We start from the raw sequence: 19,183 nt of genomic DNA on the forward strand, positions 1-19,183 counted from the left end.
TCTTGCCAGCATTATGCTGTACCAACCTGGCAGTGTGTCATGAGACAAACCTTTGGCCCCTGATGTCTACCCAAGGTTGGAAAAGGGTGATAAATGCAGATTCCAGGCCATCTAGGCTGGACCCAGTGTACCCACACCTGGATCCCACAGTCTGTAATCAGTGTCCCATGAGGGGTGTTCACCAACCCCACCTGAGACCAGCAGTGACACCCCCACAAAATGAGTCTGACCCCCCGAAGTGCTCCTCTCCTCCTGATACTAGATAAGTCTAGAGGCTCAGCCGTGAACACTGGCTTGGGCATAGAGCCTTTGGGCTTTTTCAGGTACCAGCTCTGGTTGATACAGGCACAGCTCTGTGTTCCAAGGCACTCTCCCAAGCTCCTCCTTACTTCTGTGAATGGCTGGAGTTTCATTTTCTTCCAGTTGTTGAGGGAAAGGAGTTAGAAGCTGCCTGACTGTGCTAGCTCCAAATATTCACGCTATAGAATGGGCTTAAAGACAGGGGTTGGGAGCTCAGTAAGACTGATCTTTTGCATAGGGTACCTGCCACTGGGCTTCAATTCACTCTTCCTCTCCCTAGTAAAAGGTGTCTCCATACATGCCCCTTGGAGCTGGGGCAGGATGATGCGGTCAACTCTCCTTCCTGCTTTCTTCAATGCAGCTTTTCTTAGGGTTATAATAGGACAGGATACTGTGGTGTCTTACCTGGCTTCCATAGCTCTTGTTACAGTGACTGGGTGTGCGCATGACTGTGCACATTGTTGTCTCTGCAGGGAGGTGGTTGCTGGAGCTTCTTAGTCACCAGCTTGGCTCCACCCATTGTGTTTCTTTAGTTTTTTTCTCAAGTCAGTGGCAATTTCCTAGCTGGTCCTTGGAGAGCCCCAAGGAACACTGGCCAGGTATCCTATATAATGCCCCTAGATTGTGTTTGTCTGATGTTTTCATTGTGTTTGGACTGGAGTGATGGTTTTTGAGAAGACCATGGAGGTAAAGTGCTCCTCATCACGTTGTAGCAGAAAATGCGTGGATGGGACTTAACACTGGGTTTGTGAAACTACTGGATACCTCATAAGTTACCTGGTGGTGACATCATTGGACATGCCATAAGGTGTGTTGACTTGACTTATCACTGGGCATGTGAAAACTAATCTCTTGGTCTGGATAGTTTGCCAGCTCTATCCCCTGTAAAGTCATTATTTACTCCCCTACCTCAGTCCTGCTTTCCAACTCATTTGTTGGCTATGAGTCACAAAGTCAAGTTGACACTCTAGGGGGTAAGGAGGGAAGGGGCACAGCTCCACTTTATGGAGAAGAAAATATTGATATACTGTGCAGTGTTTAAACTATTAAGTATTATTTATCCTTTATTGTTTATATATGTGTACACACATGTATACCAATATGTGCTCGTGTATCCATGAGCACATATTTACTTTGTTTTGTAATCCAGCACCACACGATGGAGCTATTTTATTTTTATTTTTCAGGTTGTTACTGCGTTAGCCACTGGGATCCCTTTCAGATTGGTTTCCTTGGCCAGGTGACACGCCCCTTTCTAGTTCATTACTATTTTTTAAGTGCTTCCTTGTATTTTGTGGTACAAATTGCTTTCGTGTCATCTTGCACATTTCCTGCCCCAACCTACATTCAGCTCTTTCTCCAAGAAGTCTTTCTTTGCTTTCTGGTTTTAATTCAGTGGTATTAGAAACACAGATCTGCATGTCAGATGACAGCTTCTTGTTTTATTTTAACATCTTACTCAACATTCCTTACAATCTACTGGTGACATATTTACAGATAGTGCCGTGCCACATTCTCATTCCCCACGAGCCTGTCCACATCACAGTGTCTCTGTAAATGCTGACCCCCGAATCCATAAACAGCTTATGGAAATGAGAGGTCACAAGCGAGGCTCATTTTCTTCTTTGGTGTGTTTAGAGCTGTGCCAAAGAAACCCTTATTTACATCTCTTCTGTTGTTTTATGTCACCTTGCTGATGCTCAGTACAATTTTGCCCGTTTTTCTTGAAAACTCTGTTTTTCTTGAGAGAACTCCAGGTTAGCCCTTTTATAGAATAGCTGTGTGCATCATAGTCATCTTGCATTATCAGAACTTGTTTCCAAAACCCAGGAAAAATGTGATTATTTTGATTGACTGGTGGTAGAAATTAGGCGTGAGCATGACTGTATTGATTATGTAAGCAAATGTATGTGTCTGCCTGTGTTAGAATGGGGGCTGCCTGCTGTGGATTGCAAAGGGCACTGAGACAATGACTATCAGATCTGAAGGAGGGGACGCCCTCCCTAGGCCTGTCAGAATGCAGAGGAGAAGCCTCCGGGAGCCTGTTTCCCACTCTTCACCCACTTCGAGGACATGAGAGAATTCGGGTGTGGAGAAGAGTGAGGGACATCCCTGGAGAGGGTGCAGCTGAGTTGGAGACCTGGTCCACCTGGGTCCTGGTTTGAAGTATTCTGAAATGTGCTTTCTGCAGAAACAGGGACAGCGTGTGCCTCTGGGTTTTGGGCAGAGCTGAGCCAAGCTCCTTATTCCTGCATGCAGGTTGATCCTCCTGGTGCTCTGAGACATGAGGTGTTTCCTGTGGACTGATGTGGACCACAGTTCACTGCAGAGCCCTTAGCATGGGGTGGAGGTGACCATGGGGTGCTCCCAGTACCCTGGGGAGAGATGATCCCAGCCAGGGTTGCATCTACCTGACGTGAGGACTGCAGGGGAGAAGCCCCCAAAGAGGTTGCGATGAGGCTATAAAAACTCCAAGAGGAAGAGCAGCTTCAGCCTCTAGCAAACCCATAGAATGCAAGCTCTGATGTCCTTCAGGCCTGGAGGACAGCAGCTCTTCAGTCGGAAGCCTGCCTTCCTTCCAGGCCCTGGACTTGATGGAGACACAACCTCTGGGGCAAGTGGATGTGGTGGGCAAGTGAGTGCGGTGGGCAAATAAAGGTGTAAGTAGACACCTAATTCAGAAGTTGTATGAAATCTTAGTGTAGATTTTTTTTCTCTCTTTCTTTTAGATACAAAGGTTTTTATCAAACACTAAGTGTCACACCACATATACTTACAGCAACTATACTGTCATCCAAAAATGGGAGATATGATTCCTCTATAGGTGCTAAGATATTACTTTACATAAAAACTATCCTTTTTTGGGGAAAAGTGTGCCTTTTTAAATGCATCTGGGTTAGAAACCACAGATTAGGGGATGGTGGGATGTTCCAGTCCAGTCAGTAGAAGTATAATTGTTTTTCACATGGTAATTACTTTTCTTTTTCCCATTGTGTATTTGCAGTCCTTCAGGTGAGGGGTGAGGGATATGCGCTTTCCTGTCTGCCATCCTCTGCAAAGGACACACTTCCTATGTGTGTGAGGTTGTGACTCCTGCTGTTGTAATGGTATGTCGGCTTTATCCATGGCTCAGGAAGACATGAACACTTGTGTAGGGTTAATATATAAGAAACAGCAGAGCATACTGTGGAGTAAATCAGATCAGTGATTCCCTTCTGGTTTTCCTGAAAGGTAACATGAAATATATTAGGGGTGGTCAGCCAGGTCTCTCCTCCAACCCCCTTGGAAGTACATCGTGTGAGGTGGAGTTAGCTGGCTGCTGACTCATGAACAGCAACAGGTAAGAACAGCCTACCGCAGCATAGTAGACCAGTTCCAGCAAGAATCATTTAGAGGATTTCTTGGTCCAATTTTTTTTTAATGTTTTCTTCTTCAAATAATATAATTTATTATATGCCTTATGATCAGAGACTGGACAAAGCTTATGTTTACTCTAAGCATTTCCTCTTTGGCCTTATTCCCAGTTAGACTTCATATGATCTTGGGTGATTAATAGTTTTACTTCAATATCTTTGAGTAGGAAATGTGATAAATTAATAATTTTTAGTGTGTTCCTTAGGGAGTTCTCATATTCCAATCATGTGAGAAGCCTTTTCTAAGTGACCTTCAATGCTCATTGACAAGACAGATTAGTGGATTATTTATTTTATTTATTTGAAAAGCAGGGAGAAGGAGAGAGGGAGAGACAGAGATAACTTCCGTCCGCTGGCTCACTCCCCAGTGCCTACTGCACCAGGCCTTAGCCAGGAACTGGGAACTCAATCTAAATCTCCACAGGGCAGCAGACACCTGACTACCATCACCATCACCTTTGTCTTGCAGACAGACACAGGTTAACAGCAAGCTGGAACAGAGAGCAGAGCCAGTACTCAACCCAGGCATTCTAATTTGGAATGCAGGCTTCCCCTGGAGTGTCAGAACCACTGTGCCAGCTTTGCATAATCCCTGTCTTTCCCCTCCTCCAGCAGGAGAAGATTCCCACAGGACTCCATGAGAGGCTAATTGTGACCCCTTTTCCATTCTGTGGTTGCAATTCCTCTTGGCACAGATTAAGCCCTGTTAAAGAGGAGTATTGTTTTGAAGGATGTACAGTTAAATATTGTGAGTTTACAGTTGATAATGAAAATTGAAGCCAAAGGAGTTTACAGAAGATTAAAAGGTGCAAACTGTTGAAATCTTTACTTAGTATATACTAAATCGATCTGTATATAAAGATAATTGAAAATTAACCTTGATGTGAATGGGATGGGGGAGGGAGCAGGAGGGAGGGTTGTGGGTAGGAAGGAGGTTATGGGGGGGGGGAAAGCCACTGTAATCCAAAAGCTGTACTTTGGAAATTTATATTTATTAAATAAAAGTTAAAAAAAAGAGCTTGGGCTGTATCTTTAAGACATCTTTTGGGGCTGGCATTGTGGCATAGCCTAAGATGTTAGCATCCCATGTAGGCATTGGCTTGAGTCCTGGCTGCTCCATTTCCTATCCAGCTCTCTGCTAATGTGCCTGGGAAAGCAGTGGAAGATGGCCCAGTTGTTTGGGTCCCTGCATATCATGTGAGAGACCGGGAAGAAGCTGGCTGGCCCATCTCTGGCCATTGTGATGATTTGGGAAATGAACCAGTGGATGGAAGATCATTTTCTCTCTCTCTCTCTCTCTGTCTCTCTCTCTCTCTCAAACTCTGTCTTTCAAATAAATAAATACATCTTAAAAAAATCCTCTGTGACAGAGGACAAATGATTTGATTTTCCCTTGCTCATGGTGGGGTTAGGATGCCAATTTATTACTGCCAGCAAGTTCTTGTTGAGGCAGACTTTCACTCTGGTTCAAGTTTGTCTCTCATCAACACATATTTATCTTACTTAATGTTAGGGACAGCTCTCTGAAGGCAGTCCAGGTATGATGACGTGTGATGACACCCTCCCAATGGACTGGACTACCTCTAGTTTTGCAGGTGTTGCTAGTGTTTGGATATCATTTTGATTGGGCACATTTTTACTGAGAATTTCTGTATATCAGTAATATCAGTAAACATTAACTCTTTTTTAAAGATTTATTTATTTATTTGAAGGTCAGAATAACACAGAGAGAAAAGGAAAGGCAGAGAAAGAGGTCTTCCATCTGCTGGTTTACTCCCCAGTTGGCTGCGACTGCCAGAGCTGTGCCGATCTGAAGCCAGGAGCCAGGAACTTCTTGTGGGCCTCCCATGTGGATGTAGGGCCCAAGGACTTGGGCCATCTTGTACTGCTTTCCCAGGCCACAGCAGGTGGGCCTTCGAACTGGCACCCATATGGGATGCTGGCATTGCAGGTGGCAGCTTTACCCGCTATGCCACCGCACCAGCCCCATTAACTCTTAGAAGGCAGTCAAGTAAGTATGATGGTAGCCAGTTAGTGCCCTAATGTGGTCATCCTGAGAAAAATGGGTAAGGGCACATCTATTAGGAAATCAAGCATTGTGTGCTAATTCATCTTAATTTCACTTCCAATTATTTATTTAATATAAAGAAAACAAATTTAATGTAGTTCATAGATACAGTTCTTAGAATGATATTTCCCTCTCTTCCTCCCTCTTAAATCCTTGAGTACAAAATATGATGTTTAATGTGAGTTTTCTGAACTTGAATGGAAGAAAAAGGAATTTGCACACTCACATTCCCTGTTGTTACTTGTTTTCTGACTGGGAGGCAAAAGGAAAGGGGAGGGATATTGAGGAGAAATGTTGAGTTAATGCACACACTCATTCATGCACAAGCCCAGCCACTGGAGCAACTGCTATTGCCTGGAAACACTGTTTTTGTTTTTGTTTGTTTGTTTGTTTGTTAAGATTTACTTATTTATTTGAAAGGCAGAGTTACAGAGAGGCAGAGGCAGAGAGAGGTCTACTCCCCAAATGGCCACAATGGCCAGAGCTGTGCCAATCCAAAGCCAGGAGCCAGCAGCTTCTTCAGGGTCTCCCGCACAGCTTCAGGGCCCCAAGGACTTGGGCCATCTTCCACTGCTTTCTCAGGCCATATCAGAGAGCTGTATCAGAAGTGGGGCAGCCAGGACTTGAACCAGCACCCATATGGGATGCTAGCACTGCAGGTGGCGGCTTTACCTGCTACCCCACAACACCAGCCAGTCACTGTCTTTACTGATTCTGAGTGATGAGTAGTGGTGATTGTCCAGTTGTCTTAGTCTAAGTGCGGCTAGGCAGGCTTATCTTGTAGACTTTTACATTGGGTACCCGGAGCTTCCTGAAGTACTTCCAGTTCAGAAGTGAGAAGCAAAAGCTTTCGCCTGAATTAGACTTAACGGTGAGGCTCAGCAGAGCAAGAGCTGTTGATGGGCTCTGTAATTATTTTTCTTAAAAGTTATTTATTTTCAATGTTTGAAGAAAGAGGGAGTGAGAGAGGGAATGATGGGGGGGGGAGAAGGGAGAGAGGGAGATTAAGAGGGAAAGAGAGAGAGAGAGAGAGAGGGAGAGACACCCCCATCTGGTGTTTCATTTCCCAAATGCATTCTTTAGCCAAGTAGCTAGGCTTGGCCAGGCTGAATCAAGCAGTCTGGACCTCAGTCCAGGTCTCCCACATGAGAGGCAGGCACCCAGCTACTTGCCAATGACCCGATTCCTACAAGGATGTTCAGTAGCAGGAAGCTGAACTAGACGTGAGGAGCCAGGATTTGAACTAGGCACTCTAATATTAGATACAGGCATTCCAAACAGTGCCCTTTTTTAATTTAATTTTTTATTTTTATTTTTTGACAGGCAGAGTGGACAGTGAGAGAGAGAGACAGAGAGAAAGGTCTTCCTTTGCCGTTGGTTCACCCTCCAATGGCTGCCTCAGCCGGCGCACCGCACTGATCCGATGGCAGGAGCCAGGTACTTATCCTAGTCTCCCATGGGGTACAGGGCCCAGATACTTGGGCCATCCTCCACTGCACTCCCTGGCCACAGCAGAGAGCTGGCCTGGAAGAGGGGCAACCGGGACAGAATCCGGCGCCCCAACCAGGACTAGAACCCGGTGTGCCGGTGCCGCAGGCGGAGGATTAGCCTAGTGAGCCTCGGCGCCGGCAACAGTGCCCTTTTTTAAAAAAGATAATATTTAATTTATTTGAAAGGCAGAGTTAGGGAGAGAAGGAGAGGAAGAGGGAGAGGGGGAAGGAGAGGGAGAGGGGGTAAAGGAGAGGGAGAGGGGGAGGAGGAGGGGGGGGAGGGGGAGAGGTAGAGGCAAGGAGAGGAGAGGGTGTGGGATGGGGGGGTGTGGGTGGGAGGGAAGTTATGGGGGGGAAAATCATTGTAATCCATAAACTGTACTTTGGAAATTTATATTTACTAAATAAAAGTTAAAAAAAAAAAGTGCCAAACAACTGCCCTTGGTAATTCATTTGAAGATACAGAATTCTGTAAATATCTTAAGTTTTCTTATAAAATTCATCACTGTAGAAATGCTATTCATAACCCAGAAAATTCTTTCATAGATTATCTTTGATATTTAACAATTTATGTAAAGTATACATTTGGTTGACCTATATATTCTTGAGGCCATGAGAATATTTTGTAATATAATTCTTAATTTATTCTTAAAATTAGGTTCTGATACTTTGACTCTGCTTCAAACAATAGATTTTTAATAGAAATGAATGGAATTCTCTTACATTGCCTGAATCTGTCTTACTTTATATAAGTGGAAGTTGGGAAAATTCAGATATGCCATATAAACATATGTACATTTGTGTAGGACACAGCATCTTCAGAGATCATTCTTTTTTTTAAAAAAAGATTTTATTTATTTATTTAAAAGATTTATTTATTTTGAAATAAGAGAGAGGGAAAGGAAGAGGGGGAGGGAGGGAGAGAGAGAGAGAAAGAGAGAGAGAGAGAGCACACACGTGCGAGCGAGCACAGGAGCACTAGCTTCCATCTGCTTATTCACTCCCAAGATGGCTGCAACAGCCAGTTCTGGGCCAGGCTGAAGCCAGGAGCTTCTTCTAGGTCTCTCACATGGGTGCAGAGACCCAAGTACCTGGGCCATCTTCCACTGATATCCCAGGCCATTAAGAGGGAGCTGGATCAGAAGTTAAGCAGCCAGGACATGAACCAGAGCCCATATGAGATGCCCGCATTTCAGGTAGTGGCTCTATGCACTATGCAACAATGCCAGCTCCCAGAGATCTTACTTTTTAAGATTGATTAAAACACATGATTGGCAGACAGTAGGTACTCAAGTACTCATGTTATTATCCTAGGACTATAACCAGTTTTTAAGAGAATAAAAGATTATTTATTTTTATTGCTTAAATATGGATGCAGAGAGTAATCTCCTGGGACTTAATTCAGTTTAACTCAAGGCCATAAGCAACGCTGGTAATAACAGCAACAATGATAAAATAACATTTACTCATATAGCGTTAACTATGAGTCAGGCTGACACAGGTTTGTTTCCATTCATTTATTCCCTGAAAACAGCACAATCATGTAGATACTGTTATTAGGTAGGTAAAGAAAGTCCAGCCATTATTAGATGAGTGGGAGATTCCTAAAAGAAGTAAGTGTCTGATCAGACAGTGGCCCAGGCTGCTCAGTGGAGAGCAGAGCTCAGGGAACCTGTGTGGTGATCACAACACTGTCCATCCAATGTTTTGCCCTCCTCCCTGTTCCTGGGTGGGGCTGTGTTACTCTGCTTCTCCTCTTGCCTGTCTTTGAAATAAGCTATGGCTATGAGGCTGGCCATACCCCATACAATGTGAATTTTCTTCAATGGGAAGATTGTGAGAAAGGCCCTGGGTATAGGAACAATAGTGCCCAAGATGGGAAGGAAATAGGAGGAAAACAAACTTGTCTGTACCAACTGAGAATTATTTGTTATGGATCACAACTCAGCCCATCCTGACTGATCCACAGCCCACTGTCTCTGAGAGGAAGCATCACTGCACCCAGTCCAGACAGAACTGGGGTACAGGAAAAAATGGGGCTGTCTACGGGATCCTGAAGCAGTTCTGTTGGCTTTCAGGTGTAACAACATCCCTAGATCTGGATGTGAGGACAGAACCAGGATTAGAGGATGTTGATCCAGATACAACCATTCCAAATGCCAGTGATTGTTGAAACCATCTGGAGCCCCAATAGAAGATTAAGAATCAGAATTATGCATTATACGGGAAAAACTCTTGACAGCACAGTGGGAATGACCTTGTAAGCCTACTCGAAGCATTTTCTTTGGAGGATTGATTTTGAGTTCTCAGAGATGGGGGTTGGAAATTAATCAGACTTATTTTGCTTTGTGGCACATGTAAGAGTAGGGCTGTCCCCTACAGAGTCCTCTGTACTCATAGGATCTCTAGGACTCCAGAAATCTGCCACAAGCAAGCACAGCTGAGGTCATAAATGGGGCCCATTTGAAGTGTCTCTTGAGGGCCAGGAAGCAGACTGGTCTGGATTTGGAGAGGGGATCGCGAGGTCTAGAGTTGCATTACACCTGTTTCCTGTTGCAAGACACTGACAAACCTCAGGTGGACCCATCAGCTACAGAGGATGGCTTGCCTGAGCTGGACAAATAAGGCTTGTTTAGAGAAACTTTAGGGTTTTCAACTACTCACCTCCCTGCCCACCATCACACACATGCCGTATACCAGGTATAGAGTGATCCATTTTCACTCCACAAGGGAAAAGGCTCTAGTTAACTGGAACTGTGTGTGAGTGGCAGTCAGTGGCAGAGCCAGGGAGAGTCTACAACAAGATTCTCTGTTCATTTTCCCATTTTTCCCAGCACTCAGTGTGACATTAGGGCAGTGGGGAAGATGAGAAGTGGAAAGCCAGTGGGAAGCTGCTGAGTTAATCTATTGGAAAGCAGCGTGGGGACAGGCCTTGTAAGGCCTCAGCTGGACCTTTGATGTGGAGAGGAGGAGGCTGGTGTCCATGCCACAGAGTGGGGGTATCACTGATGGACACAGAACAGGTCAGGGGGGAAAAGTGTGGACCCTGGTTCAGGAGAACATGTGGGGACAATGCTTGTTCTAGTCAATCATCAAGCTCGTAACACTACCCAGAAAGGATGTGGTGCTCAGAGTTTGTTAAGTATTTTGAAATGAATGAATGCGTGATTGAGTGGCATGGGGGTGGCTGTCTGGTGCTGACTGCAGGAAAGAGGGACCTGCCATTCAAGACTGAGGTCTCGGCCAGTGCGAGAGAGTTCACAGCGGAGTCGTGTCGGAAGCTGACAGGAGCCTTGAGAGTGGCAGTGAAACACACAGAAATATATTCTGTTTTCAAAAGGAAAGCAGGTATTTCCAGTAGCACACAGGCTGCTCTTCTCTATGGCTGATGAAAGTACTCAATAGTTTGATTTTAAAACATCACTTAGTTTTTGATTTGTCGCCTGATCACCCTCTGAGGCATAAACTTGAAATTGTAAATATAGATTCAACCCTTGATTTTTACCTGGTTTTCAGGCAAGAAGAATAATGAACACTTAAGGGGTGTCGCTATGATTGCCTGGAATTGAAGTGCCTGTTTATTTTTCAGAATCCCATCATTTCATCAGGCAGTTTTTACTTCCCTCTCATGCCTGTTTTTCTCCCGTAGAAAGTTTGAAGGAATAATGCATCTTGGTGGTGCATAGTGCATTTGTTTTTCTCCTTCATTGAAAGCTTTTGCTGTTCATATTTGAAAATCAGCTTAGATGGATGCTGCAATTTACCAAAATCGATATAATTAGAGAAAAAAATGATGCACCAAGAAGAAGACAATGCAAGGAACTATTGGGCATGATTGGGATGCTTAACAAGCCTCACATCTCCAAAGACTCAGATTGAACCATGGTGGAACCTGGACTTCCATACTGGAAATTTTACTCTGAAGCTTTGTTCCTCTAAGCTCTTCCATGCCATTTCACAGCAGAGCAACACTTGAAGAAGTCTGGGTCAGGAGTATGCCCCTTTCAAGCCAGGGTTCACGCTGGACCCCATGGCACCCAAATGGCATACTCACACCTGATTTCTTCACATTATTAACGTTTGTCCCCATGGCTGAAGTAGGGTATCAAACTGTTACATTCTTTGCAGTACTAATCTGCTCCTTTAACAGTTGAGTTCTCCCTGGGTTCTTCTGAGTCTTTAGGAGTGTTAACCGTTTGCTTTCTCAGACTGCAAATTGGGAAGCAGTTCAGGAGCAGACGAGTATCTTCAAAAGTTGATTTTTGGGCACATGAGTGAATGATGTGTCTCAGATGGGAATGTCACGTATCATATGGATAATGGGCTCAGGCCTGCAGAGCCTCTGAGTCTGACTGGAGCCAAGGAGTTTTGCCTTGAGGAGCCCGAGAGAGGTCCCTCATTCCTGATGCCTTTAGCAGCAGTGAGGGGAAGAAGACGAGATGGCCACCGGCACGACCGAGTCACACAAAGGAAAATGGGGAAAGATAAAAGTGTGTGCTCCTTGGCGCCCATGGAAACAGAACACGTTCATAGAATGGAAGGACTTTTAATAGAAGAAGGGTTTTTTACATTTTATTTTATTTAAGGTAAGCAAGTTTCATGAGTTTAATATATACAGATTTAGGAACATAGAATTTTTTTGTAAAGATTTATTTATTTGAAAGATAGAGGGAGAAACAGATCTTTCATCAGCTGATTCACTTCTCAAATGGCTACCACAGCTGGAGATGGGCAAGGTTGAAATCAGGAGCCTGGAACTCCTTCTGGGTCTCCCATGTGGGTGAAGGGTCCCAGCTACATGGGCCATCTTCTGCTACTTTCCCAGGCACATTGGCAGGGAGCTGAATTGAACGTGGAACAGCTGGGACACAAACTGGTACCCATATGGAATGCCGGCGTTGCAGGCTGCAGCTTAACCCACTATACCACAATGCTGGCCCCATGGTTCTTTTTCTTCTTATCTTAGTGGGTGTGGAGGAGATAAGAGTGAGAGAAGTGGAAAAGAGCAGAAGACAACAGGCTTTGCAGCAAGTAGCTCAGTGGCCTCCCCAGCTGGGCACAGCTAGGCGACCTCCTGAGACATGTCTTCCAGAAGAGATTATGGTGTGAGGGTTGGGAAGACAAATGAGACATAACATTTAAAACCATGTGAGGAACAAGGCACCATCCCTGTCGTGGGTACCAGGAGGCTTCTTGTGTGACTTCACTTGCAAGCACATGGAACCACTGCTGCGGGAGGCCGTGGCCCAGGCACCCCTCTGGAATAACACCTGGAGGGGCTGGACACTCAGGCATTCCTGGAGATAATAAATGTTGGCAGAATGTGATAGGAGGTGAATTTGGTACAATAACCACAGATGCATTATTCTACACCCAGACACTAGCCCTGATAACCCCAGAGGGAGGTGCTGGTGTCTCACTTCTGATTCAGCTCCTTAGCGTTAGCACCTTGACCAAGGATGTCTAAGGACAGTGGCACCATCTCCCCACTTGTTGCTGCTCCTGGGCTGCTCTGGCTGGCTCTTGGGCAGCTCTGTGCTGGCTCCTGGGCGGCTCTGTGCTGGCTCCTGTGCTGCTCTGGCTGGCTCCTGGCGGCTCTGGCTGGCTCCTGGGCGGCTCTGGCTGGCTCCTGGGCGGCTTTGGGCTGGCTCCTGGGTGGCACTGGCTGGCTCCTGGGCGGCTCTGGCTGGCTCCTGGGCGGCTTTGGGCTGGCTCCTGGGTGGCACTGGCTGGCTCCTGGGCGGCTCTGTGCTGGCTCCTGGGCGGCTCTGTGCTGGCTCCTGGCGGCTCTGGCTGGCTCCTGGGCGGCTCTGGCTGGCTCCTGGGTGGCACTGGCTGGCTCCTGGGCGGCTCTGTGCTGGCTCCTGGGCGGCTCTGTGCTGGCTCCTGGCGGCTCTGGCTGGCTCCTGGGTGGCTCTGGCTGGCTCCTGGGCGGCTTTGGGCTGGCTCCTGGGCGGCACTGGCTGGCTCCTGGTGGCTCTGTGCTGGCTCCTGGGTGGCTCTGGGCTGGCTCCTGGGTGGCTCTGGCTGGCTCCGGCTGGCTCCTGTGCTGCTCTGGCTGGCTCCTGGGCGGCTCTGGCTGGCTCCTGGGTGGCTCTGGGCTGGCTCCTGGGTGGCTCTGGGCTGGCTCCTGGGTGGCACTGGCTAGCTCCTGTGCTGCTCTGGCTGGCTCCTGGGTGACTCTGGCTAGCTCCTGGGTGGCTACGTGATGGCTGCTGGGTGGCTTTGGGCTGGCTCCTGGGCGGCTCTGGGCTGGCTCCTGGGCGGCACTGGCTGACTCCTGGGCAGCACTGGCTGGCTCCTGGGTGGCTCTGGCTGGCTCCTGGGCGGCTCTGGCTGGCTCCTGGCGGCTCTGGCTGGCTCCTGGGTGGCTACGTGATGGCTCCTGGGCAGCTCTGGCTGGCTCCTGGGCGGCTCTGTGCTGGCTCCTGGGCAGCTCTGGGCTGGCTCCTGGGTGGCTCTGGCTGGCTCTGGCTGGCTCCTGTGCTGCTCTGGCTGGCTCCTGGGCGGCTCTGGCTGGCTGCTCCTTCTTATTTTCAAGCCACTTAATATAGTTGGCAGAAACTTCCAGGCAGCTGCAATTTCTCAAAGTTGAGATTTTAAGCAAGGTTTTTTTTTTTTTCTTTTTTTTTTCTCATCCTATTTCAAAAGGACTGCCTCTTCCTAATGTGCTTCATAGCATCCTTGCTGAATGCTTATTACCAAGGACGCCTCGATCCCATCGGTGTGTGAACCACATTTCTGCCCTGCCTCCTTCTGCAAAGGCTGCTCTCTTTTTTCCCTGCTGCCTTTGTTTTCTGGATTCCGCTGTGGGATGTGGCTTAGGGCTTAATCCATTTTTGATAAGAGTAAATCTCAGGTGAAGTTGAAAGTAGGAAGAGTCTTTCATGGCCCAGAAACACAGCTCTTGGATCTTGATGAGTAATAGCATTCAGCTCGTCCTGTAACTGAGGTGTGCTTGTGGTCGTGTCACACTGAAGGCTCCTGTTGTTTGACTTCTGGAAGGAAGCTCTGGTTGTGGTGCTGGTGGTGGTGGTGGTGGTGAGCTGGAGGCAGAGCTGACGGAGAGCGTGCGACCACCACAGGTAGGTTACTGTTGGCACCAACGTTTTGCCCTGCACTTGTCAAACTCTGCTAAAGATCATGCAAGTTAGACATTTGTTTATAATTAAAAAAAAAAAAACAAAATTAAAAGAAGATTGGGTCACATTGCTTATAGGCAGAGAAAAAGAAATCTGGATTCAGGTCTAATGGGACCAAAGGCCACTTTCATCCCTTCTACCCTACTCTGCCACTTTCACCCCTAAAACAATAAGTTATCTTTTCCTTTCCTCACTTCACTGTCTCTGGTTCTTACCCACTTCTAATTTTTATAGCTAGATATAAACTAGAGTAAGCTCTCATATTAACCATGCCCTTGGAATACTTACCTTCAAGTACAAAGTGCTTGCATTGCTTTGGGTCCTGCTGGGGTGGGTGTGTGTATTACAGGTACATGTTTGTGTCCACCTAGAGTTCTCTCCAGAGGATGCTATTGTGGTTGATTAGGTCAGGAGGGTGGCACTCTAATGACTGGGCTGTGTGATCTTACAGGGGACAGGAGTGTGTGCTTTTCCCTGTCTGCCATGAGAGGACACAGTGAGAGGGTGCATGATCTGCTGTGCCGCGATATTATACTTCCCAGGCTCCTGAGCCGTGGAAATAAATAATCAAGGCACCCAGACTGTGGTGTTCTATGATGCCAGCCAGGACTTACTAAGGTAGTGAGGGACAGTGGACAGACTGGGCACGGGATGAAGGCTCCCTTGTGGAGGTTGCTTAACACAGTGCCTGCCCAAAGGAAGTGCTTAGTAAGTGCTGGTTGGGTGAACAGAAATAGGGGAGGGAAAGGCTCAGTATTACTGCATTCAGTTCTTTCAGTATGCTAACGGTGTTTAGGCACTGTGATGTGCCTCTCACATCCCTACAGCGGAAGACTCTGCCTCCATCTCCTGCTCTCGGCCCCTTTAGTGGAGGCAGAGGCAGAGAGCTGCCTCGCTCCTGGTCTTCCTTCTCCTGATGATTACATATTTTGTCTGACTGGTGCAGTACTGACAGCCCCAGGCTGCCTGGATAGTTCTGGGTGTTCAAGGAGCTGCAGAACTCCCAGAGTTTGCAAGGGTGTTGGAGCCTGCCTCACAGTTGCATTTGCTTACTCCCAACCTCTACCTCCTGCATAACCAGAAACTCAGAGTCAGACCTGGGAAGCCGCAAGCTGCAACTGCACATGGCCAAGTACTGGCTGGGGGATTATTTTTTTTTTTTCAGGCCTAGAGATACTATAAGGTGGTCATGCTTGAGATCCCTGTGAAACAGGCACAATTCAGGACATCCTCGGTGTTCTAGTATAATGTGTCTTTTGCAAAATAAGGCTGTATTATTGATTACTAATGGCCAATTTACATTTTTTTGACAGGCAGAGTGGACAGTGAGAGAGAGAGACAGAGAGAAAGGTCTTCCTTTACCATTGGTTCACCCTCCAAAGGCCGTTGCGGCTGGCGCACTGCGCTGATCCAAAGCCCAGAGCCAGGCGCTTCTCCTGGTCTCCCATGCAGGTGCAGGGCCCAAGGACCTGGGCCATCCTCCACTGCACTCCCTGGCCACAGCAGAGAGCTGGACTGGAAGAGGGGCAACCCGGACAGAATCCAGCGCCCTGACCGGGACTAGAACCCGGTGTGCCGGCACTGCAGGCAGAGTATTAGCCTAGTGAGTCGCGGCTAATTTACATTTAAACATGAAGCAGAGCTTGTACCTGAAGTAGGTTATAAAGAGACACCAATGCCTGGGAACCACTGAAGTGCTTCTGTCTAGTACAGTTGAGATTAATCAGTGTTCCACCTACTTGTTTAGTTTGCTTAGAATATGATGCTTCCTGCTGATATTATTCTCAGTATATTTTTCTTCAAGAACCCCAACACAGTTGTGGTAGGCATAAGAGCTCCACTCATTGCTTTTTGTCCATTAACACTTGGTTCTTAGGTTATTGCAGTCTGTGTTCAAAACACAGTAGTTGAAACTGTTGCTGCCTGGTACTCGATCTATTTGCTTGCATTTTCTAGAGCTGTCATAAACAAAGCAGTTCCAGCTTCGCTCATTTGTCCCTGCTCTTCTGTTCTCCCCTCAGGTCATGTCAAACAACCACAGAAACCATTTGACCTGTGTATTTAACCACACATCATTGCTGTTGGAAAGTTCTAGAGTACGGGGACCACACTCTCCATAAGTTTTTTTTAAAGATTTATTATTTTATTTATTTGAAAGGCAGAGTTACAGAGAGAGAGGGAGGGAGAGAGGGAGGAAGAGAAAGAGAGAGTGAGAACAAGCGAGCAAGCAAGCTCTTCCATCTGCTAGTTCACTCCCCACATGACTGCTATGGCTAGAGCCCGGAGCCAGGAGCTTCTTCCAGGTCTCCTGAATGGGTACAGAGGCCCAAGCACTTGGGCCATCTTCTACTGCTTTTCCAGGCCATAGCAGAGAGCTGGATCGGAAGTAGAGCAGCCGGGATTTGAACTGGCGCCCATATGGGATGCCGGCACTGCAGGTGGTGGTTTACCTGCTATGACACAGTGCTGGCCCCATTCCGTCATTTTTTTTCATAAACAAAAGCATGAAGGGTGTTATGCTCAGTTCAGATGATCCCTGTCATACCTGTTCTGACCACCATGGTGGCAAGACCAGAAACATGGCTCCATCATCTTAGTTAGGAATTGATTCTATGGCTGGCAGTTTCAACGAGAGCAGACAAAGAAAGATAGAGGAAGCAAAGGAGAAATAGAGAGCACACATGAGACCTGGGATATGACAGTGGGTTCCACAAGGACCTTTGTGTGGATTAAGACAAGGTTGTCCTTTGGGGAGCTCCATGTGTGGTTCACTGGGTGAAACTCTATATGAATTAGAAAATGCCATCTCAGGCCGGTGCCTTGGCTCACTTGGCTAATCCTCCACCTGCAGCGCCCGCACCCTGGGTTCCAGTAATGGTTGGGGCGCCGGGTACTAGTCCTGATTGCTCCTCTTCCAGTCCAGCTCTCTGCTGTGGCCTGGGAGGGCAGCAGAGGATGGCCCAAGTGCTTGGGTCCCTGCACCCACATGGGAGAACAGGAGTAAGTTCCGGGCTCCTGGCTTTGGATCGGCGCAGCACTGGCTGTAGTGGCCATTAGGGGAATGAACCAACGGAAGGAAGACCTTTCTCTCTGTCTCTCTCTCACTGTCTATAACTCTGTGTCTCTCTCTCACTGTCTAACTCTGCGTGGCAAAAACAATAAAAAAGAAAATAAAAATAAAAAAGAAAATGCCATCTCATTTTCATTGGAGATTGTCATCCTGTGCTCTGAGGGCTTTCCCGGGTGGGATAGCTATCGCCACAGTCCCAGCTTCCACTCACTGGACGCTGATAGCACTCACACGATGTGGAATCATCAAAAGCTTGTTCAGATATCAGTAGGTGCTTCCAGGGGGGCAGAAGTCATCCCCTGTGAGAGGCGCTCACTTAGTGCATGTAGCAGTATGCAGGAGTGCACCCTTTACAGAAAGGATCATGGTAAGCTTGCCAGCCATCCCGCCCCACCTCTGCACCCCTACAGTACCCTCGGCAGGTGTATTTTTGCAGTGTAGAGTCTCCACAGCTGTGTGTGGCGGCCCTGCTGATTACCCTGCAAGCCTGCAAACTGGCTGAATTTCTTCCAGTTGCTTCACCGAGATACTCTTGAATCCTTAAAACCTGTGCTCTTTGTGCCTTGTCTTGCTTAAATTGTTACTTTACTTTGTAGGCAGACCAGTGCCCTCCTCTTCTCACCCCTCCCCTCCTCTGGTTCATCAGAGATTTCAGAAAGTGCTTTTCCATGGCCAGTTTTGTGGCACAGTAGATTAAACTGCTGTGTATGACCCTGGTATCACATAATGAGTACTGGTTAGAATCCTCACTGCTCCGTTTCTGATCCAACTCTCTGCTAATGCACCTGGGAAAGCAGCAGAAGATGGTGCAAGTATTTGGGCCCCTGCCACCCACGTGGAAGCCCAGAGAAAGTTCCTGGCTTCTGGCTTTGTTGTCGAAACCACTTGGTGAGTGAACCATTGGATGGAAGATTCTCTCCCTCCCTCCCTCCCTCCGTCCCCCTCTCCCTCTCCCTCTCCATCTCCCTCTCCCTCTCCATCTCCCTCTCCCTCTCCCTCTCCTTCTCCCTGTCCCTCTCCCTGTCCCTCTCCCCCGCACCCTGCTTTTCAAATAAGTAAATAAATAAATATATCTTTTAAAATGTACTTTCCTGTCACTGTTAGCTTGAGTAGCTCTCTATCACTCTGTTGAAAGTTTTTGAATGTGTGACAGTGGTTTGGAAGGTATTACCTCTGTCAGCACTTATCTCACCCCCCCCCTTTTTTTTTGACAGGCAGACTGGACAGTGAGAGAGAGAGAGACAGAGAGAAAGGTCTTCCTTTACCATTGGTTCACCCTCCAGTGGCCACTGCAGCTGGCACACTGCGCTGATCGAAGGCAGGAGCCAGGTGCTTCTGCTGGTCTCCCATGGGGTGCAGGGCCCAAGCACTTGGGCCATCCTCCACTGCACTCCCGGGCCACAGCAGAGAGCTGGACTGGAAGAGGGGCAACCGGGACAGAACCTGGTGTGCCGGTGCCGCAGGCGGAGGATTAGCCTATTGAGCCAAGGTGCTGGCCGATCTCACCCCTTCTTAAATGGACTTTTCTGTTTTTCCCTCAGATTTTTTTTCCTTGCACAACATGCATCTTAGATACTGTGTTACATTTTGGTTTCCTTTCAAGACTGTGGCATCATTCCCCTTTATTCATGCTGTTTCATCTTTGACGATTGATAAAGATGTGTCCTGAAACACATAATTTCTCATAACTTAAAGGAACT

At 47.3% G+C, this 19,183-nt stretch overlaps 1 long non-coding RNA gene across 9 annotated transcripts in view; it reads left to right on the forward strand.

The window, feature by feature from the left end:
• LOC127487367 (uncharacterized) overlaps nt 1–19,183 on the forward strand; it is a 412,078-nt gene that overhangs the window by 346,954 nt on the left and 45,941 nt on the right. The window contains exon 5 of one of the 9 annotated variants that reach the window (XR_016212223.1): nt 3,305–3,549. The exons of 7 other annotated variants lie outside the window; for them this stretch is intronic. This is a non-coding gene — a long non-coding RNA (uncharacterized LOC127487367). Of the gene's footprint in view, nt 1–3,304; nt 3,550–17,999; nt 18,372–19,183 lie in introns of those variants that run through there. One more of the 9 variants, XR_016212242.1, reaches the window with a different exon arrangement.

Source organism: Oryctolagus cuniculus, chromosome 8 (genome assembly GCF_051225735.1).
Source record: "Oryctolagus cuniculus isolate XC-2025 breed Fujian yellow rabbit chromosome 8, ASM5122573v1, whole genome shotgun sequence".
Classification (NCBI taxonomy): domain Eukaryota; kingdom Metazoa; phylum Chordata; class Mammalia; order Lagomorpha; family Leporidae; genus Oryctolagus; species Oryctolagus cuniculus.